Source organism: Marmota monax, unplaced genomic scaffold (assembly GCF_021218885.2).
Source record: "Marmota monax isolate L192 unplaced genomic scaffold, Marmota_monax_Labrador192_F-V1.1 WCK01_AAM20220418_F8-fsc00028, whole genome shotgun sequence".
NCBI classification, from domain to species: domain Eukaryota; kingdom Metazoa; phylum Chordata; class Mammalia; order Rodentia; family Sciuridae; genus Marmota; species Marmota monax.
The window spans coordinates 3,770,745-3,794,475 of NW_026694779.1; the positions used below are offsets into that span (position 1 = coordinate 3,770,745).

Below are 23,731 nucleotides of genomic sequence, written 5' to 3' on the forward strand. Positions count from 1 at the left end.
CTAATATTTCCTCCAGGAATAAATAATGATTTCTACATTCCCTAAAGAAATCCTAACACAGTGATTAAAAAAAAAAAAAAAAATACACACACACATATAGTTGTAGTTGGACACAATACCTTTGTTTTATTTATTTATTAGCACGAGCTATGCAAGTGATCTACCACTGAGTCATAACCCCAGCCCCAACACAGTGACTTCTGATAGGTGATAAGTAACTTTAAAAAACATTAAGTGGGGCTGGGATTGTGGTTCAGCGGTAGAATACTCACCTATCACATGCAAGGCCCTGGGTTCGATCCTCAGCACCACATAAAAATAAAATAAAGATATTATGTCCAACTACAACTAAAAAATAAATATATAAAAAAAAACATTAAGTGAATTTCTTTCATTTTCCTTTTGTCTAGTTTTATATGATCCTTCCTCCACTAGCTTGACCAACTCATTCCAAATAATGCTTTCATAATAACAAGGCTTAATTCAAATTCTGATAACTACTTCAAATTTCTCTTATGTAACAATGAAAATAGCTGGGCATGGGGGGCCATGCCTGTAATCCCAGCAGCTCGAGAGGCTGAGGCAGGAGGATCATGAGTTCAAAGCCAGCTTGAGCAAAAATCAAAGCACTTAAGCAACTCAGTGAGACCTTGTCTCTAAATAAAATACAAAGCAGGGTTGGGCTTAGTGGTAGAGTGCCCCTGAGTTCAATCTCTAGTACCCAAAAAAAAAAAAAAAAAAAAAAAAGAAAGAAAGAAACAAAAAGAAACCAAACTAAACCGAACCAAAACAAAAAAAAACTACTGAAAATAGTTCCTTCTCTGTTTAATTAGGTAAAATGCAGGTATTAAAATACTCACTGAAGAGGCTACCGAAGTAGCAGCTCAGTGGTAGAGTGCTTGCCTAGCATGTGTGAGACACTGGGTTCGATCCTCAGCACCACATACAAATAAATAAATAAATAAAGGCACTGTGCCCATCTACCACTAAAAATAATAATAACAATGATAAAAAGCTCACTGAAGGCCTTCTAAAAGATGATCTAGATGCAATAATACTCTAGTTTTTATATACCAATACAACTGACTCCTGCTGTAGTTTATCAAGCTCAGCAGTCATAGCAATTATTAATCTATAAACATATAATTTAGAGATGTGTATTGGAGAGAGCGGTTAAAAATTAACTGTCTCTAGGTGGAACAATTTCAAGATACGTTTTACTTGTTACTCTGTCTCTTACTACCAGAACATAAACTGTGTGGATAAGAATTTTTGTCTATTTCATCAGACCGTATTTCTAATTGCCAAAACCCAACTGACATATAAAGAAGGTTCAAGAGATATTTCATGAGCAAATTAAAAACACCATTTTTGTATCATGATGTCGGCATTCATTACATGCAAGAAATAAAACAAATTAATAATTTGGGTCAGTCACCTTTATATAGACCTCTGAATATGAAGTCCCCCAAAATTATCTGCCAGTAGCTCTGAAGACCTAGAAAAAGTTGAGACACAAATTAGCATAGGAAGAAATAACATGAATGAACAGAGAATGGAATTCTACAGACATATTAATGATAATTTTGTTTCATTTCTGTATAACATTTCCTCTGGTTTTGTTTACCATCCATTTTATCCAATAATACATTTTTTTGTCCTTTAACCTGCATAACCCATTTTCCTGTAAAACCAGACACTAAATAAAGGGCGGTGAAGGAAATTAACTGTATTTAAGCAGTGATAAACACTTATTATGTCATTAGCTAATCTTTCTGTTTCCTTCAAATTAGAATTCTCTCCCATTTCCCAAGGGATTGTCTCTCTCCTCTGCTGACCCATTCCACTCAAGAAGCTTTTTAAAAAAAAAAAAAACTGTCAAATTTACTCTCCAGCCAGATGAGAGACTAAAAACACCTATTAAGTTTTTTTGGGGGCAGGGGTAGGGTGGGGAGAGAAGTACTGGGGATTGAACTCAGGGTACTTGACCACTGAGCCCCAGCCCCAGCCCTATTTTGTATTTTATTTAGAGACAGGATCTCACTCAGTTGCTTAGCACCTTGCTGTTGGCTGAGGCTGGTTTTGAACTCATGATCATCCTGCCTCAGCCTCCTGGGATTACAAGTGTGTGCCACTGTGCGCGGCCACCTATTAAGTTTTAAGTTCATATTATCCTTTACTTTCCTCTCATTCCATTCCATCTATCCTACAGAAAAGAGTGACAAAAGGGAGTCAGTTGTATGTGTAAAGAATGCCATAATGGAAACATGCTGAAAAATGGAGCTTTAATTAATATTCCCAAAGGGAAGGAAAATAGATGAGCCAGATTTTGGGGGTGGGGGGCCGGCGGCGACAAAGATCAGTATTCCTTAAAATTTCAGTGTTTTCTCCAAAACATAAAATTTAACAGCCAGAATGAGTTATTAAAACCTGAAATACTAATTATCATAAACATGAAAAAAGCTTTCACTGTACTCCAGTTACCAAGCAATAGAGCAATTTACTTTATTTATGTTGATATTTTATGGATTTGATTTTTTTAAATAAATCATTCTTTTAAGAGCATACTCAGGAAGAAGTAGACTCCTTTAGCAATAGTAAACAAGAGAAAGGACAAGAGGGGAAAGAGAAATGATTGTATAGTAGCAGAAAAATTAATGCATCAGAATTTCAATTTCTTATCTGTTAATTAATAATTAGTGCATAAACACTAATAAGTTCTTGGATTCATAAACAGAGCTAGCCTGTCCTAGTAATGACTACTGTTTTAAGTAGTTACCATCTACATGCAGCTTCTAGGGAAGAGAATGTTAAATAGAACATGCCAGAAGTGGTTGATAATTACCCTGTCTTTTTAATTGGGTTCAGAAATGACCAGTAATTTCCTTATTATCATGGTAGTCTCTTTTCTATAAGATTTGCTGAAAGCCCAAGACCAATACAATCTGTCTGGTCACCTTCACAGAAGACAAACAAAAGTGTTTTAACAACAATTCCAACAGAGATTTCAGAAGAAAAATTGCATCAGACAGGTGAGCCGGAAGCAGCTGGGAGACAAGAGTCCAATAAACAGCCAATCCAATGAAAGAAATTCAGAACAAGTCTGCTTCAGTAATCCTGTGAAGAGGACTGGCAGGAAGAGGAGTGCCGCTTCAGAAAAAGAACAGGCCTCATATGCTTCAGACAGTCTTTGTACTGAGGCTGTGGACCTTGGCCATTATCCCAGAAATGATGCAATCCTGATGAACAAGATCTGCTGCCAGAGAAACAATTGTTAACAGCCTATGCAGACAGCAACTCAGCCAAGGAGCAATTTCTGATCAGCTCTCTCCATAAACCATGAGAACGCCAAATCTCTTCCTCAATTGCAGTCTCCGATGAATCATAAGTGAATATTTTTTCATATCTATAAGAACAAGTAATTTCTCAAAATGTCCTTTTCTTTTTAATTCCTTTGGCTTTGTAATATGTATCTACTTTTCACTTAAAACAAAACACTGAGCATTTTTACTTTTATATACTGTAATTTGTCAAACATTAACAGTAAGGTTATTACATACAAAATTTACACTTAACAGTCCTCACTCTCATAAGAAAAACCTTTTGGGAGGTAGTAGCTTCTCTAAAGTGTGCCACTGAAACCTAGCACTCAATTATGAAATTTCAAAATAAAGACAAATATACACACTAATTCTGATATCAGAGAGGTACATTTCATAAATTTGAAATTATATGGAATTCAACGTTAAATATCTTATTAGAGGAAAAAGAAGAAAATGTATTCTTGCTTAGGTTGACACAAAAAGCTGATTACGCAACATCATCTCACAATGCTATTCACAATGACTGAGGAGCAACAATATTACAATATCACTTCTGATCTTACAAGAAGGTCAATATTTTTTTTTTTCATTTTGTTAACCACAATTTAGTTAAAAAAATATCCCCAATTTAAAAATCTCCAGGGCTGGAGCTCCAGTAGAAACACTTGCCTAATGCATGCAAGGCCCTGAACTGCAAAAAATAAATAAATGAGTAAGCAAAAATCCTCCCTTGAATTCTCATTTCTAGGCCTGTTTTCCAGTTTTGATATAAGGTTTTTCACATTATATTGTTACAAGGCATTTTTTCTTACTTCTTAAAGACCCTACATGTAGCAAATCTCACTTTGGTTGTAGCCTGAAGCTACAACCAACCAAAATTCACTTCTGAAACCAACAGCCTTTAAATTGAGATTTAACAATAATACAAGCATCTAAGACATGTCCTGAAATAAATGCATTCAGTCCAATGGACTATCCCTATATCTGGGATTATTAAATAGCAAAATTAATAGATACATATAAGAGCTTTAAAATAGATCTTGAATAGGCCAATAAATAAATAAAATTTCCTCATGAAGAAAAAAAATCATAAAAAATTCAACTGGGGTCAAAAGGCAGTCATTAATTTTAAGATTAAATTTTTGAACCTAGGCTGACATTGTGGCTCAGTGGTAGAGCACCCACCTAGCATGTGCGAGGCCCTGGGTTCGATCCTCAGCACCACATAAAAATAAATAAATAAAATAAAGGGATTATGTCCAACTACAACTAAAAAATAAATATTTAAAAAAATTTTGAACCTGATTATTCAAAATTCTGCTATACATGTAAAGCTGAATATTTTCTTAAATAACTTCTATGCTGCTTAGTATTTTCTTAAATACTTCAGTTCCTCTTTTGGATAATTTTGTAAAACAGTAAAAAGGAGAATGGGGAAAGAATATTAGGAATTTTTCTGAACGATGATTTTTTTACCATCAATTTTAAAATCACAGCTCAAAATGCAATAAATATTTAATTGCATTTTTACCTACATGATATCTTGTTTGAGAAGTAAACATAAATATATGTGGCAAGTGCAGATATTATATAGTCTATATGCTCAATCTGAACTTGGAGGTAGGAAAAACTCCACAGTTGTATCATAATATATAGCTTTTTAGCCTGGGAGAAGTGTTATTCCAAGTGTCTTACGCAATTTATGTAATGTCTATCATCGCAGTTTTCTCATCTGTACAACAAAAGAATAACAGTCCGGCTGCCTCATATGTGCACATGGGCTAGCATCTGTAGCAAATAAAAATTTAAATGGCTTTGTCTCTTTTAAGTGTGTGAAGAAAGAGGAGCTGCTCATAACCTGAATATAGCTAAAAATGATTTTCACTCTACTCTTCTCCAATAGCATGAATTTAATTTTGCTAGAGCAGACAATGTGGGAAATATGAGAACAAAAACAAAACAAAATGACATAAAAGAGAGAGAAAGGTAATAAGCATTAAGAGATGCAGTAAAAAAGTTCATGCAACTGATATAATATTAAGTTAGGCTTACAATAAGAAGCAAGTGAATGCAGGTGAAAGATCTAGGAGTTCAGGGCTGAAGAGAAAAAGAAGAAAAAACAATGACTGGGGTAAACATTAAGAGTCCAAAGAAGCATCATGACTTAGTAAGGTAGAGCCAATATACATTTTTTTGTTGCCTCCCACCTCTTCTCTCCTATACAAACAGTTTATCCTTTGATTTCTTTGCTTGAATTATACTCTAGGGGCTACTGGGCTTGCATAATAAACCAAGGTCTATAAAAACTCTGGAGTTTACTAGCATAGAATATAATTAAAAGTCAATTAAAATAAAAACTCACTTTATTCCATAGTAAGAATTTCTTCCTCAATGAAAAATTTCATTTGTAATGAATATCACGGAGACTACGTCATACATAGTAGTACTTGGAAGAGACAGGGGGAATGCTGGTAGTGTTAAGACTATGTACAAGTAATAGAACTAAATACTATGATTTTAAATATTTACTGCTAAACTAATCAATAATGCTTAGACTCTTTGTATGCTTAACAAGAATCAGGAAGAAATCTTCTAATTATCAAATACAGATGATTCTCTTGAAGAATTTAGTTTTTTAAAATTGTTAACAAGCTAAGAATTCACATCCTGTGTTCTTAGGCTCAGAGTATGCTTTGAGATGGACGCAATAGCTTTATTTTATTCATTTATTTTTATGTAGTGCTGATGATTGAGCCCGGGGCCTCACACGTGCTAGGCAAGTGCTCTACCCCTGAGCCACAACTCCAGCCCCTTTGGAGACTTCTTACCAGGAATGTACCCCACTAGGTAGGAAGAGAACCCTCATACCTCTCTACACTTGGTTGCCTCTGAATTTAAACCTTTTTGGTTTTCAAACCCTGAAATGAAGATCACTTTTACTTACAAAGGTGATTATGTACATTCATAGGGCATTAATATCCATTATACTTTCACAAGTTTAGGCAAAGGCTTCCAGAGTTTGAGAGTTTTGAGTATAATTCATTATTTTATGGATGAAGAAAGAGAATAGAAAAAGATTAACTTGTGGGGTTGGGGGTGCAGGTCAGTAGGAGGGCATTTGCTTATTAGCATGTGTAAAAAAAAAAGATTTAACTTGTAAGAAAGTTAAGATTTTTATGTTTAAACTTTACTAAAGCAATTACTACTTACCTTTGATAATATCTGAATTAAAACTAATTGTTTTTATTTCTTGGTGCTGTTAGATAAACTTAAAATTCCTGGCTCTCCTTAGGTAACTTCGAATTGTTGCTGTTTTTTGTTTGTGGTACTGTGGATTGAACCCAGGGATACTTTGCCAATGAGCTACATTCCTAGCTTATTTTTTATTCTGAAATAGGGTCTTGCTAAATTGCTGAGGCTGGCCTTGAACTTGTGATCTTTCTGTCTCAGTCTCCCTAGTTACTGGGATTATAGGCTGCGCCACTGTGCCTGGCACCTTGAGTTTACATTATGTAGATTTGCCTTTTAAAATTCATCTTTCCTTTACATTGTTTTAATGCAATTATTTTTCTTTTTGAAATTAAAGAGCCCTTCAGGTGACTGTACACTTAACTCAGAACTGGAAACCACTGGTTCCCAGTTGAAAATGCATTAGCTCTGTGTGTTTTCCTTGTGTGCTGTGTGGATTTGTCCACTTCAGCCTTTCATATAGGGTTTATAGAGAACAGATTTGCCATGTCGAAAAAAATAAAAGAATGATTTTCTTAAAAAAAAAAAAAAATCCTTCCTTCCTTCATTCATTCCACAAACATGAAATAACTACTATGCATGTAAAAACTATGTTAATTGCTATTTTAAGATGTTTCTTCTATCCAAAGTAGGAGAGGGTAGGCAATTTGAAAACTCTTTAGGTTTGCCTATGTGCCAAGTACTGCATTTTTATAACCATGAAGGGGAAAAAAATAAAAACCATAAAATGTGTTTCAATAACTGAGCAGATTTTTTCCACCCAGAAACCCTAACCCACTCCACGGTTTACCAGTGTAAGAGTCAAAAACAAATTCTTTTCTAAATCTCTTATGCTGTTTCGACAAAGCTCACTGCTAACTGGTCTCCTGGAAATTTGTATAAACAATGAAGGCAAAGGGGAAAAAAATTCTTCAAAATACAGAAGAATCTGACCACACATGTTCTGTGATTCTTGGCAGATCAAGTGGCAAAGAAAATAGCAGTAAAGAAACGTAACGCTGGGCTGGGGTTGTGGCTCAGTGGCAGAGCGCTTGCCTAGCATGTGTGAGGCACTGGGTTCGAACCTCAACACCACATATTAAAAAAAAAAAAAAAAGTAAAGGTCTATCAACAACCAAAAAACATTAAAAAAAAAAAAAAAGTAAACATAACACTTAATTCTGATATGCTCAATAACCGCCCCCTGCATGGCTGCATCAATATTAAATTACTTATAATTAATTTGTTGGGCTGGGGGTTGTGACTCAGTGGTAGAGTGCTTGCCTAGAATGTGTGAGGCACTGGGTTTGATTCTCAGCACTGCATATAAATAAATGAATAAAATAAAGGTCCATATATAACAAATGTGACAACACCAATATTCTAGGCATTTGCAGGTAAATGGAGTTAGAGAAGATAATGCTAAGTGAAATTAGCCAATCCCCAAAAAACAAATGCTGAATGTTTTCTTTGATATAAAGAGACTGATTCATAGTGGGATAGAGAGCGGGAGCATGGGAGGAATAGACAAACTCTAGGTAGGACAGAGGGGTTGGAGCAGAAGGGAGGGGACACGGGGTTATTAATGATGGTGGAATGTGATGGACATTATCATCCAAAGTGCAGGTATGAAGATGCAAATTGGTGTGAATACACTGTGTATACAACCAGAGATATGAAAAATTGTCCTATATATGTGAAATAAGAATTGTAATGCATTCGGGGCTGGGGTTGTAGCTCAGTGGTTGAGCACTTGCCTCCCATGTGTGAGGCACTGGGTTCGATCCTTAGCACCACATAAAAAAATTAATAAATAAAATAAAGATATTGTATCCATTTACAACTAAAAAAGTAAAAAAAGAATTGTGATGCATTCCACTGTCACATATAAGTAATAAATAATTTTTTAAAAAACAACAACATTCTAAGAACAAAAAGCAGAAATGAAATTTTTGAGTAGCTCCCAAGAAAAAAGTAACCTCACTGGTTCTATAACCTGCTTTTAAAATTTAAGCAATATTTTAAACATCTTTGTATAAATATGTACAGATCTACTCCTCCTTAAATTATGCCAAAGTATTCTCTTCTATCAATTCTCTGCAAGTGGATGTTTGAACTGTTTCTAATTTTCCATAATATACAGAGTGCTATATTAAATATCCAGGCATTTACCTTTTGTGTGTGTGTGTGTGTGTGTGTGTGTGTGTGTGTGGTGCTAGGGAACCTACCCAGAACCTCATGCATGCTAGGCAAGTGCCCTGCCATTGAGCTATACCTCTATCTCCTATCCTTTTCTTTATTCATATGCACAAACATTTCTTTTTCGTTTTGCGCACAAACATTTCTTTTTCGTTTTGTGTGTAAACACTTCTTGAGGATAAATTTCTGTAAGTGCAATCACTACAATGGCATAAACATGTTTATTAGTACCAATGAAACTAACCACCAGAAAGTTAAAACCATTTTAATTTTCATAAACAATTCAGTTCTTGATTGATAAGGGAAGGCTAAATTTTATAAGGTCTAAAATAATCTCAATTCTAACTTTCCTTGTACAGTTTTTTTTTCCTCAAAGGTCCTCTGCATTCTAAAAGAAAACCCTGAAATGAAAATTAACTGTAAATTCAACAATTATGTGACTCACCTCTCGCCCCCAACTTCAATGCTGGGGATCAAGCACAGGCCCTTACACATGCCAGCAAGCATCCAACCACTGAGCCATATCCCCAGGCCCATGATTCACTCTTTAAAATTTTTTAAAAATTGTAGATGGTCACAATATCTTTATGTGGTGCTGAGGATGGAACCAAGTGCCTCACACATTCGAGGCAAGCATCTACCACTGAGCTATGGCCCCAGCCCCCATGATTCACTTTTAAAGACTAATGCTAACTGAGTAGGGCACTGTGGTACATGCCTATAATTCCAGTAACTCAGGAGGCTGAGGCATGAGTAATATCAAATTCGAGGCCAGCCTCAACAACTTTAGCTAGACCCTGTCTTCAAAATAAAAAGGACTGGGGATATAACTCAGTGGTAGAGCACCCCTGGGTTCAGACCTCAGTTTTTTTCCCCCTTAATTTTGTTGGGATCTTCAAAATAAAGTTAGATGAAGCAATATTTCAGAAACAAAGTCTTTTCTTATAGTTGAGATAACTTATAATTCTTTTAATAGAATGCAACCAGCTCTAAATTTCTTCCAGTAATGAAAAAACAAATTATGCCAGCCATCTGTAATCTAGCTGGCATCTGTAGAATTCTGACTGAAAAAGCAAGTAAACTAGAAGATTTAAGCTCTTCGTTTCCAAACAGATTATTAAGACTCTGTTCTAGTGTTTCTGCCATAGGGGTATAAAATATGCTTCATTTTTAATCACCTCTGGAAAGAGAAGAAACCCAGAAACTATAAGAAGCTTATCTGTACTGATTAAAGGACACAGCCAAAATATTTACCTAATTTTTACCTAGCCATAAATTCATTTAACATACTCCTCTATGACACCTGACACTTCCCTGGTTCAAATTCATGTTCTGGCCAAAAGGACTTGTGTTGGGGGGAATCCTCCTTTTTGTTGTGCTGGCTCTAGCACCTGAATGAAAAACCTGCATACAGAACTACTTTCCTTTGAAGTGTTTCACAATTTGTCTTAAAAAACAATCCATTCACCAACAATTCTCAACTTCTTGTAATGATTTCAAGGTTGCACTTTATCAGTGAACTGGTCTCACTCCTTCAGATTCTCAACCTTCCAATCTACTTTACATTCTTCTACCCTAACCCTTTTAGAACATATCTTTGACTGTTATCATTTTACTCTCAGAAGTCTACAATGGCTCCCTTAGTACTTATTGAGTTAGTTCAAACTCCTCTGCTTAAATGAAACAAGACCTTCTTTGTTAGTTATTAACGTGTTTCTTGTCCTTTAAAATTTTGTTCACAGTATTCATCCTGCTGGATGTGTTTCCACCATCTTAAAAAAACAAAACAAACTTTTGTATTATAAAAAATTTCAAACAATTATAAAACTCCAGACAACTCTGCAACCAACTCTATGTTCTCTACGTTTAACCAACAATTAACTCCATGGCCAGGCTCATACAAGCCGCCCCCCCTCCCCACTGCCCGAATTATTTTACAGCAAATTTCAAAATATCAGTTGTGTATATCACATCATTCTTTTGCAAAAGTTCAGATGGATTACAAAACCACACAATTTGCTGAGTAATGTTTAGTGTGATGATTATACACTTAACTGTTATTTAAGTCCAGTTATTGAAAAATAGGACCAAATCACCATCAATGCAAATACACAACCCTATACAATCTATTACCCAAGTAAATCACCATAAATTGTTTTGATAATGTGACTAAATTTACAATACTTCTAATTTAAAAAGTAACAATAAACAAGTTAAACACTGATATACATTTAAGTTTTGCCTAAGCAAAAATAGCCCATATTTACTCAAACAGGTTATTGAGTACCATGCAATTTTTGGAATGGTGAGCACATTATTTTCCTAGAAGCCCATGAAAATAGATATCTGAACTAGCTAGTGGCTTGTAGTCACCCAAGACCTTCAACAGTTCCAATCATCCAAGCAACAAAATTATTTAATTTAGGACTGCAAAAATTTCTCAGAACTTAATATAAAAAAATGACCTTAAAGCTTTGATACATCTGTATTTGGGACTCATGTCAATAATTAATACTTAAATTAGCCCCAGGAGACTGATAAAACATTTTTTTGTTGTTGTTAATAAATACAAGTAGCAGAGTAAGTTGCTTCAAATTCTTATACAAAACATAAACATAACCACATATCATGTTAAATTTTCCCTTTGATTTTACTGTTTTCTAGAATCACCTCTGTTGGCATTCTGGTCATAGCAGATTTTGAACCTAGGCAATGCCAGAAATCTAGCACTGAATTGGCAGAGTAAAACACAAAGTATTCTAAGATTTCTATCCATGATCTATTTTCTTTTTTCATTAAAACGCCTATTTATTAACTCATTTTTTCCTGAACGAAATATTTTCAAGTGTTGAATACGACTGTTTCTGAACACTTAGTAACCAATGTAAAAACACAGACTTAAATTCCATGCTCCAGATTCTATCAAATGCCTGATAGACCACCATTAATAACTAAAAAGCAGTGGATTCCAATATTTTTTTGGAAAACGATTTTTTTTTCAAGTGTAAACAATTCTACCTGTTGATTAGAAAACCACTTAAAAAGTATTTTATGGAAAACTAACAATATTTCTGCAGAGGATTCTTTTATTTTATATCTTTAAAGATCATTAACAATTTATAGGTTGGTAAATATATCAAATAACACTAAGGGCAACAAAAGGGGAAACAAAGATGATCCCTGCCTCAGAAGGTGCCCCACCATTGACATACTGGGTCTAGTGACAAGCCACCATGAAACTCTTCTGTAAAAGCAATGTCTAAATTAAAAAAAAAAAAAAAATTACATGACCAATGAAGTTAGGATTTCTTAAGAATCCACCAAGATTCATGATTGCTTTTAACATTTAAAATTCCAACTCTTTCCCAACTCTGTATATGAAAACAAGAAGAAAACCCCATTAGTCTTCAAATATTGTACCAATATTCCAAGATTAATCCTGGGTGTAAACTGGCTTTTTATTGTTTTCCTAACAGATTTCAGACTTAAAATACTTCTTAGCTATTATGTGAGCACACACACACACCTGTGAATTTCTACCAGACTTGCTTTGGTGAATTGCTCAAAGGAGACAATATTTGCTTTATCTTGGCAATCAGCCTGCTACATTACAAAGGTACTACCTTAGAAACCACTCCTTATTCTCCTGAAATACAAATTCTTTTAGGAACTCTTTCCTAACTTCTAGATCTGTTATTAGTGCTTTCCTTTTTTCACTTTCTTTAAAAATATCTGAACTTATCAAGGACAATGGAGTGTGCATCAATACCAAGTCTATACAAGTAAACTAAGTAGGACTCAATTTCTAGTAGTAAAATTAGTTGAATTTCCAAAATAGAAGCTTAATTCACAAATCATTTCTTTGATTAAAACAACAACAACAAACTGGGGCTGGGGTTGTGGCTCAGTGGTAGAACGCTCGTCTAGCATGTGTTAGGCACTGGGTTTGATCCTCAGCGCCACAAATAAATAAACAAAATAAAGCTCCACTGACAATTTCATATATATGAATGAACAAAACAAACAAAAACTGCTTTCACAGGTGGGCTTCATAGTGGTTTGATGTTTGTCCCAAAAGATCAAAGCCAGTCATTTTTGGGGTCAATGAAGAATTAAATTGACTCTGGTACTTGTTGCTATTTTAGGAACCAAATCCTAGGATAAATGTAGTTTTTATCTTTTTGTACTGAGGACTGAACCCACAGTTTCCCACTGAACTATATCCCTTGTCCTTTTTTGAGGTCTTCCTAAATTGCTGAGGCTGTCCTCAAATTTGTGATCCTCCTCACTCTCCCAAATCTCTTGGATTACAGGTACACACCACCCTACCAGCTGGCTGGATACTTGTGGTCCTTAACGATGTTAAGATCTGATAGACTATAAACCATTTCTTCAGAAAAATACAGAGAAAAAATCTGATGTGAGACTTTTAGGAATTTTTAAGTTTCTGCTCTATATTCATTCCTCAACTACAGTCAATCTGGGATTAAAGGAGACTCCAAAGTGACAAAATGGTAAAGTATGAGTTCTTGGAAGAGGCCTAACTATTTCAAAAGTTACAATCACTCTACTAAGGAACAACCCCCAATAATGTACCATCATTTCCTTCTTTATCCACATCCTAGGATCAAAAGGCCCTTGTTAGGCAAAGAATCCTGAAGAAAAAAAAAAAGAGCAAAACTACAGGGGGGTAGCAATATCCAAAGTCAAGAGCAGAGGAAAGGACAGATTTTATCAGTAGAGTTTGTAAAAGATTCCAGAAATATGGTAGGAGATATGGTATAATAAAAAGATCCTGGAATCAGCCAGATTTGGCTTACCATATGATTCAATTTGTTTATACTGTAAACCACCTAAGAGCACTGTACTGAGAATTAAGCAAGATAATGTTCATAAAAGAACCTAGCAAAATATTCAGCACATTGCAGACTCCCAATTTTGGTATACTGCTTTAGAGTAAGAGGGAGAAACAGAATAGAAGCCATGATGAAGGCAGGAACTACTTTCCTCTTCCAAGGCAATCATATCAAGTATAGAAGAGGAATCTATAGCTGGACTCCTGTAACAACTGGCTACTAAAAGTAGTTACTAGCTGCAGAATAATATCCTTACTCAAGTGTTTGGTTAATTTTCTTAGGTAAATCTTTACCATTTGGGTATTGATCTGACATGTTTATAATCTTTTCAAATATTCAACCATTTCATGAAACGAAATCTATTGTAAGCTACACATAATAATTTGCTTTCTCAACCTTCTGGCCAGGAGTGCTTTCCAAAATCTGCATAGGCTTTTAAAAAATATTAAAATTTAAAAGTCATTATGTATCTTTGCAGCCTATTCTATTTTTCACTGTAAATATTATGTGATGGTCAGGAGAGCAAATGGGCGTAGAGGGAAAGCAGTACCAATAAGAGACACAGAAACATCTGGTTATATTCACCACTACAGAGGTCTCCTTTATCAGGACCCACCACAGTCACATCTATGAATATTTTTGTTTTAAATTTACAGTTTTTTATTATAAAAACTTTCAAACCAACACAAAAGTAAAATTATATAGAGAATTCCATTTAATTATTATCACCGTTTCAACAGTTGATCTTGTTTCATTTATTACCTCCTTTCCATTCTAAAGTAAATCCCAAACCTTTCATTTCATCCATAAATACTTCACCATATCTTTAAAACATATATATTTTTTTAAAAAAAGAAATGTGCATTTTAGATCCAGTCTTTTTTGGGGGGAGAGGGGGAGTCTAGTCCACCATTTTGTCCATTGCTACACCTCCTATTCCCATATCTAAAATACCATCATCCAACCTGAATTCATTTTAGCACTACTCAATCTCACTCTAATCTCAAAGTATTATAAAAAACAAAAACTTGAATTCACGAGCAATCTCGTCTTATACAGCTTTATCTGAAGGCACTAAAAAAAGCAGATGCTAGGGCTGGGGTGATAGCTCAGTAATAGAGCACTTGCCTACATGTGTGAGGCACTGGGTTCGATTCTCAGCACCACATATAAATAAAATAAAGGACCATCAACAACTAAAATATATATAGTTTAAAAAAAGAAAAGGCAGGGGCTGGGGTTGTGGCTCAGTGATAGAACGCAAGACTTGTGCCACATACAAATAAAGGTATTATGTCCATCTACAACTAAAAAAATATTTTAAAAATATTTAAAAAAAAGAAAAGGCAGATGTCAAAATTAGAAAATTAAAATAAATTCTATAACTGGTTAATATACATGAAACTATTTAAAATAATATAATTTCTAAAGTTTGAAGAATGAAAAGGAGCTTTGTTTCCTTAAAGTTCCTTTCTCTATTAAATTTTTAAATGTGATTACATTTATATTATAAGCACTGGCATATTTATAGTCTGAGGCCTCAAACAAATTTCAGTTAAATAACAATTACCCTTTGTTAATAATTAGTTCTTTTCATATAACCCATGGAGTCATGAAAATCAGCTGCTGTTTACAGCATCTGGACATTATTTATTCTAAGTAAGATTCATATAGAATTTAGAAGAGTAATCAAATATTCATAACAATAATATCAACCACCAAAATAAGTTAACCTTTACTGGATGTTTATTTTGTAACAGTAACTGTTTCCTCAATCCATTTCCATGCACTAGCTTATATAATGCCCATAACTATTTTACTAGGAAGGTACTAATTCCTATTAAGTCAAAGAATTAAACTTGGCAAGAAACTTGAGTAAGAAAAGCAGAGCTAGAATATGAACCAAGATCTATCCAATTCCAGAACACTCACATTCCTATTAATCACTATTTTTTCACCATTTGACATATCCTGATTCAGTATTTTTATCCTATACTACACTGCTGAAATATGGTATTGTAATTTTAAGATGTTATAGCTAGGGGTTGGGGTTGTAGCTCAGTGGTAGAGACCTTGCCTAGCAGATGTGAAACACTGGGTTCAATCCTCAGCACCACATAAAATAAATAAAATAAAGGTATTGTGTCCATCTACCACTAAAAATATTTTTTTTTTAAAAAAAGATGTTACAGTTAGCAAGAATAAGGCAAATTTAATGGATTCATGAGTTTAAAAGATCTAGCTCAATGCAGTGGCACATGGCTGTAATTCCAGTTACTAGAGAGGCTGAAGTGGAGGATCCCAATGGTAGACAATGGTAGAGCCCACCTGGGTTGAATCCCAGTACTGCAAACAAACAAAAATATTTTAAAATATTTAATTTTGTATTTAAAGCTTATAAAATCAAGTAGTTTGATGCAGGATTGGGTGACACATGCCTGCAATCCCAGTTACTTTAAAGGCTGAAATTGGAAGATCCAAGTTTTAGGTCAACCTAGGCAATTAATTCAGCAAGACCCTGTCTCAAAAAGGCTGGGCTCACTGGTAAAGCACCCCTGGGTTCAATACCCAGTACCACCAAAAAACAAAACCAAAATCAAGTATCTTAAATTTTACATGACAAAATAAGAGATGACATTCTTTCTTTTCTTTGCAACAGTAATCCTCCAGACTCAGCCTCCCCAGCTGCTGGGATTACAGGCAAGATCCACTGCTACCAGCTGGATGACATCCTTTCTAAATAACATCTAAATTAAGGTGAATTATTCAAGAAATATTAGCTGATAAACTATATTAAAAGTAGTACCAGTTTGCCAGGTATGCCTAAAAACAGGAGAGAAATATAATCTAGCATTTCGAGAGAGAATTTACTGGAGAAAGGAGTTTCTTATCTCAAATTTATATTTAAATCAAGACATTATGTTTCCTAAAAATGAATTTTAAAAACCCATGTTCCTCTTTCACGGAACAAAGATACCAGTTACTGAAAAATCCAGGAAGACATAGTTTTAAGTAAACTAACTTAAATGTTTCTTGTGTTAGAAGTATGACAAAATATCATTTTGAATATTCAAGAGGAATTTGTAAATCTTACACATAGGAGAGGGAGAGAACAAGGTGGAAGAAATCAGGAAAGCAGCTAGATTTTTCTGACCACATCCAGTTTTGTAAATTGCACTTAGTAATGATTTAAGTATTTTACATAATTGCAAAACAAAAAGTAGTCCCTGAAAAATCTGAAAGTACAAGGAAACAAATTACTCTTGTTGTATATCAAGCTGGTGGCAAAAACACAGAGAACCATTCCAAGTGATTTCAAAACACTGTAATTTGACTGAGTATCTCTTAAGGGATTTACCCTAAGGGCAAAAATAAATAAAAACAAAATTAAAAAAAAAACCAAAACACTTTTCAATAATCACATTGACCTACCATTCTAAACTGTATTGTGGCACGAAGAAAACTTACATTGGTGTTAGTGGAAACCAGGATTTGGGGGCATAAGGAAAAGGGAGAAACATCAGTTTACTTAAACATTATGTACTACTGAATTTGAAATGGAAGTTATCAAGTACTAACAAATGAAATTTTAAAAATGAAAGAAAACATTTTTAATGCTCAGACCATTGAAAAGGTCTAGAAACAAGTACTGATCCAAGAGCAATGAACATTCCTAGTACACAGACTGTGGTCCCTAGGCACCATTTCTCATTAAAAGAAACTAGGAATTTTTGCAGAAATAGTTGGTTTCAGGTTTGGGGTAGAATATGTACAAAATGATCCTGGAACATCTTGCTATACTAGAGAGCAAGGAAACAAACAAGGGAAGAGACATATTAAGAATGAATTGAGGGCTGGGGGTGTGGCTCAAGCGGTAGCGCGCTCCCCTGACATGCGCCAGGCGCTGGGTTCGATCCTCAGCACCACATACAAATAAAATAAAGATGTTGTGTCCACCGAAAACTAAAAAATAAATAAATATTTAAAAAAAAAAAAAAAAAGAATGAATTGAAAGGACTTAAGATCCAACAGCCAAAGGCAGGACAATCTGAATGTCAAAAATAGTAACGGCAGAGATTATAACATATCAAACATGTTTAAACCATGAGTACACAATAATACTTCACAGATCACCTTTGGAGCTTGCTGAATTACTGATTCATTATTTTGAAAACTGGTAAATAGAATGGGGTAGGGAGTAGAAGACAAGCACTTATCTTGCCTTCTGTAGTCAAATAATATGTGAATATTCCAGAAAATAAATGTAGAAGAGATAATATCACCACATTTTTGGGGTGGGGTGTTGGGGGTAGTACCAGGGATTGAACTCAGGGGTACTCGACCACTGAGCTACATCCCCAGCCCTATTTTGTATTTTATTTAGAGACAGGATCTCACTGAGTTGCTTAGCACCTCTCTGTTGCTGAGGATGGCTTTGAACTCACTATCCCGTCTCAGCCTCCGGAGCTGCTGAGATTACAGGCATGTACCACCACAGTTGGCAATATATCACCACTTTGCAAGCATAAAACAAAAAATGGATCTAGGCAGTGATCCTGATAGTGTGGTTTGAGAATCCTGAAGTCTTCCTCTAGATTCTTTCAGGTGATATGTGACCTCATTCCTTTCAACTATATTATCTGTACAAGGCCAGATTTTGTTCATAGTTTTTAACCAAAACAACTTAATCACAACATATCAGAGGCAGAAGCACTTATGGAAAAGGCAGCTGTCTTCGATCGAGTCTGATACTAAAGAGATTTGCAAAGATGTAAAACAATACTACTTAAAAAAAAAAAAAACTTGGAGAGCTGGGGTTGTAGCTCACATGCTTGCTTGCCTAGCATGTGTGACGCACTGGGTTTGATCCTCAGCACCACATGAAAATAAATTTAAAAAAAAAGGTATTGTGTCTATCTACAACTAAAAAGAATTAAAAAAAAAAAAAAAACCCTTGGAAATAGTTTTCATCTTCAAATCTACACAGATAAAACCCACACAAACAAAAGCTCTAACATCACACAGACAGGTACACGCTATAAAACTCAATGGAAGTACACAAATACTATTATACAGTATGTTTGTAACCTATCTAGTCACTAATTTACATGAAGTATAGGCAAGAGAGGTCATCTAAAACTGGACCCTATTAAATGACACTCTAATCTTTAAAATCTGAAGAGTAGGAACTCTACAAAACCATAAATTTCTTAGGCAAGCATGCTACCTACACACACACACACACACACACACACGAAGAAAGCTTAAAGACTCAAAACTTAACAATTATCTGAAATGTATATAGCCTTTATCTTAACCAAGTGGATTTATTGGGGGTGGGGGGTTGGAATGCTGACTCCAGAGCCTCATGTATTAAGCATATGTACTAGTCCTAAATATATAGCCAGGCCTCAAATATATTTTAAACTAATAGTTTAATAAAATCCAAAGGAAGTGTTTTTATTCTATTTGAAATTTTTCATAATGAAAATTTAAAAATGAATCAAATCTGTATCAATTTCTTCCCATACAGTTAACTAAAAGGAGAAAGAAAAGGCATTCTAAAAATTACTCATTTGGAAATGGGGGTTCATAGAGACCAAGAGATAAATCATAGCACAGAGGAGACTCCAGAATCTGAACTCCTTCATGAAGAAAACTGGATTGTTAGGTGGAGACTAAAAGTTCCATGACGACCTATAATTAAGGTAAGCATATAATTTATGGTCCAAACTGGGACATATTTTAAGAGTGAAAGGGGTGCTATTACTAATTATGCTAAAGTAGCAGGCATAAACCAGGACTATTCCAGGGAAACTAAGACACTATCTATAAAAAATTGTTCTTAAAAATCATTTTCACCAAAGATATCCAACTTATTGTGAAACAGAATTAAGAGAAAACTCGCAAAACAGAATTGACAAAAAATTTGACTTTCCATCTCTCTTGTCACACAGTTATTCCAATAATAATAATAATTACATATATATATATATATATTAAATGTTTTGAGGGTAGGATGTCTACTTCTTGCTCAGTGTACTATGCAAACTTCCAGTCATTTCTTTTCATACCAACAGTTCATGATAAACTCTAAGAGGAAGGTTACACCTACCCAGAGTCTCACTTGTCTAAAAATACATGTCTTCCCAGGGGACTCCACAAATGGCCTAGCCAGACTCCTACTCATCTTATGAACTGATATATTATTCCTAGCAACACTTCAAATTTTAATGGTGTAGGGGTTAAGTAAGGAAGACTGAAGTAAAAACATATAGATCAGGTCAACCAAGTCCAAGGTTCCAAATGAAGAGGTCTAGGGTTGGTTTTATTACCTACTTGTTCTAAGTGGTATGGCTACAGTAACTTTTGAGCTCTAGATGTTAACATAAATTTTGTTTTAAGGACTGGGGATATAGCTCAACTGGCAGAGTGCTTGCCTCGAATGCACAAGGCCCTGGATTCAATTCCCAGCACCAAAACAAAACAACAACAACAACAACAAAAACACGAAAGTTGTATTTGCTACAAATAAAACTAAATTTGTCTAGACAGAAGAAAAACATTTTTAAAAGGGCTTCAGAATTTTAGATGTGCTCCTAAACTTCCCTCAGACCTCTTTTCTTGTTTTTTTTTTTAAAGATGGACACAATACCTTTATTTCATTTATTTATTTTTATGTGGTACTGAGGATTGAACCCAGAGACTCACATGTGCTAGGCAAGTGCTCTACTATTAAGCTACAAATCCCATCCCAGTACTATTTTCTTTTCTTTCTTCTTTTTTACAAGGCATTCCATCTGGTATTTCTCAGGCTGTGGGTATAAAGATGTATTTGCTTCCATGATTATAGTTGTTTGTACCATAGAAACTGAGAAAATAAAAATTTATGCTTTCATACAATCTAATGCTAAATTCAGCATGTAATTAATCACACACTGCCTCAAAAGTCCTTTTCTTTGTTCTGGTTTTGGAGGTTAAGTACTTGATAAAGTTTTTTAAAAAATTGTGCCCTAATGATTCTATCTCAAATGTTATAATGAACACATTTAAAAAAAATGGACTCTCAGCAGTCCACAACAAAGGAAAATGTAATATAAATGCAGTCTAATTATCAACAGGTCCTTCCAGGTTCTTCTTCCTCAGAAGTGAAACCTTTCTTGGATACCAAGAGTGCCCCAATATTTGATTATTAACTGTAGAGCATCCTCCTCCTTCACAGAAGCTGTGAAAGTACAAATTGTATGTGTTATGGCATGCACAGAGGATGATGGTAGGAAACAGAAAATTCAACAAAGCCCAAAGATCCTAACAGGAAAGGAATTAGAACCCCCACCAAACATGTATTAAAATTAACATGAGACCATTATTCAATATGCTAACAGATACTAGAACATCCTAATCATATCATTATATCTAAGAATTATGAAGTAATCATCTTGCAGTGCATACACTTATTAGATTATTGGGTTTTGAGTCTTCCCATTTCCAGAGCAGGGAGGGGAAAATCTCAGCATCAGAAGACAAGAATAAATGTTTTGAGGGTAGTGTTGAATAACGAAGGCTGGAAGGATAATTTATACAGCTTGAAGAACTCAGAGATATGAAAAATTTATATTCCAATAGCTAATTAATTTTATTCCTACTAAGGTTACAGGGCTAGTTTATATAAAGGTCTATTTTTTTTTTTTTTTGGTACTGGGGATTGAACCAGGGACTCTCAAACACTGAGCCACATCCCCAGCCCTATTTTCTATTTTATATAGAGAAAGGGTCTCACCAAGTTGCTTAAGTGCCTCACTTTTGCTGAGGCTGGCTTTAAACTCGTAATTCTCCGGTTTCACCCTCCCAAGCCACTGAGCCCAGTAAGGTTTAATTTTTTCAATCTTATTTTAGTCATACATCTAAGTTACACAAATTATTTGGAAATTCAACACAAACTGCAAGTTTAGTCTATAGAAGGGCTTCCACCTTTCTTCAAGCTAATAATACTAATAGTGGCATCTGGTAGTAATGATGGTGTGAAGAGCCAGTGGAAATTATGCTTAAAACCTTTCTTTCTGTAAAAGGTTAAGAATCTCAAATGGTTTATCAAGAAATTGGAGGACACTAAAGTTTTAATATCTCTACCATAGACTTTCCCCCCACATTTTAAAAAATTCTAATTTGTTATGTATGACAGCAGAATGCATTACAATTCATATTAAACCTGCAGAGCACAAATTTTCATGTCTCTGGTGTACATTCTACCACAGACTTTTAACAATAGGCCAAATTAGCTTTATATTTAAGTATATATAAATAAATCCAAAACTTAACTACAATAAAAATCATATTAGCCCATCCAATTTCCCCCCTTTTGTCCTAGTTTCTTTTTTGCTGGGAAGAGGCGTAGTGGGATAATAATAGCAGGAAATAAGGTGGAGCAGCTGCACAGGCAAGATGAGGTACAGTGTGTTTCACCTCCGTTCTAGCCTACTGATGGCTAGGTCTTATTAAAAACGAGATTTGCTGTTTGGGGACCCATACATCATTAAAATGTTTAGAATCAAGAGGTGGTCCCCTATTTTCTCACTTTGGCAGCAACTTTTTAGGGCCTCTAGTAGGATTCAGTTAATACAAGCCATGCTGAAGAGAATTTAAATTATTTAGGAAAATTCAAAGGATGCGTACCTTAATGCTAGCAATAACTGTCTGCTATAGACTAGGGCTTGAACTAAATTTTAGTCCCACAAATCTAGGGAAATAACCCACAGAATTATAAAGAAATGACTACTCAGGGCTGGGGATGTGGCTCAAGTGGTAGCACGCTAGCCTGGCATGCGTGCGGCCTGGGTTCGATCCTCAGCACCACATACAAAACAAAGATGTTGTGTCCGCTGAAAAACTGAAAAATAAATATTAAAAAATTCTCTCTCTCTCTTAAAAAAAAACAAAAAACCTCTCTCCTGCCAGGGCCCCCATCTCTTGTTCTCTCTGTCTCAATCTCTTGCTTCACTCTCCCTTGCTCTTTCTTAAAAAAAAAAAAGAAAGAAATGACTACTCTATAAATATCTGTAATAATATTTAATATAGTTCATGGAACTTCACCTTAATGTTGTTGTTATTTTACTGAGACACTAACAGTGATAATTACTTAGATATCCTTTTTCAGGTCAAAACATTACATCTATTATAACTACCAAGACTAATAAACTTTGTGAGGTTTGCTAAATAGAATAACAGATATTATAAAGATAGTATTTTGGTTATATCAGGTTAAAACAATCTCATCTTTGCTAATCCATAAAAAGAAATTAGCATCTCAATTGTTGTTTCATGCAATATGTATAGAAAGGAGAACTTTAAGACTAGTTTAATAACATGGCAATACAGATGGTATCTCATTTAAGCAACAGATGTGCTCTTGGAAAACTGAGCTCAAACCAGCTACTTATAAAAAAATCAAATATTAATATATAAGAACATATACATTCATATGCTGCTTTACAAAGGAGGAATCCTTTTGCAATCCAAATAATTGCTATGTAATTTATAAATGCAATTTTTAAAAAAAGAACAAGCACACCTGTATTGTTTCAAATTTATTTTAAAAGTAACTAAAAATATTGTTCAGGTCACTGATCCTTTTACCATTTTAACGAAAACCTCAACAGTAACCCAAATTTTGAAATATTTCATGATTTTACTTCAAAGGGTCAGGTAATCTAACCCCATGATTCATATTAAGATTAATAAACTGGATGCAACCATCCTAGCCTTCAGCTGGGAGTTTAGCACAAATCTATCAAACAGTATTTAGCCTACACTAAAGGGGTTGGGGGGGGGGGGAGGAGGAGTAATCCCTAGGGAATATGAATTCTCCAAACAGGGAAGAGGGTGAAATAGTAAGTAGCCTTTTCCTCAGTAAGCATGAAATCTAGACAATGCTTTCCATATTACTGAAATAAAACTGGAGCTAACAACATGCAACTATTTCACAAAGGGAAACAAATTATTCTTCATGTTCTGGTCTAATCCCAGCCCCGATAAACACAGTGTATACTGAAGTATGAGTTTTACTCAGGATATTCTTTTCCATTTCTTAATAGAATTCAGCTGGCACAAGCTCTAGACCTGGTTGAT

General features: G+C 34.7%; 1 protein-coding gene across 7 annotated transcripts in view; it reads right to left on the reverse strand.

Annotated features, from left to right (window-relative positions):
• Positions 1 to 23,731, reverse strand: part of Setd5 (SET domain containing 5) — a 76,565-nt gene that overhangs the window by 47,096 nt on the left and 5,738 nt on the right. For all 7 annotated transcript variants that reach the window (XM_058572979.1, XM_058572975.1, XM_058572974.1 and 4 more), the window contains exon 2: positions 1,439 to 1,498. The gene's annotated coding sequence lies outside the window, so the exon portion shown is untranslated. The remainder of the gene's footprint in view (positions 1 to 1,438; positions 1,499 to 23,731) is intronic.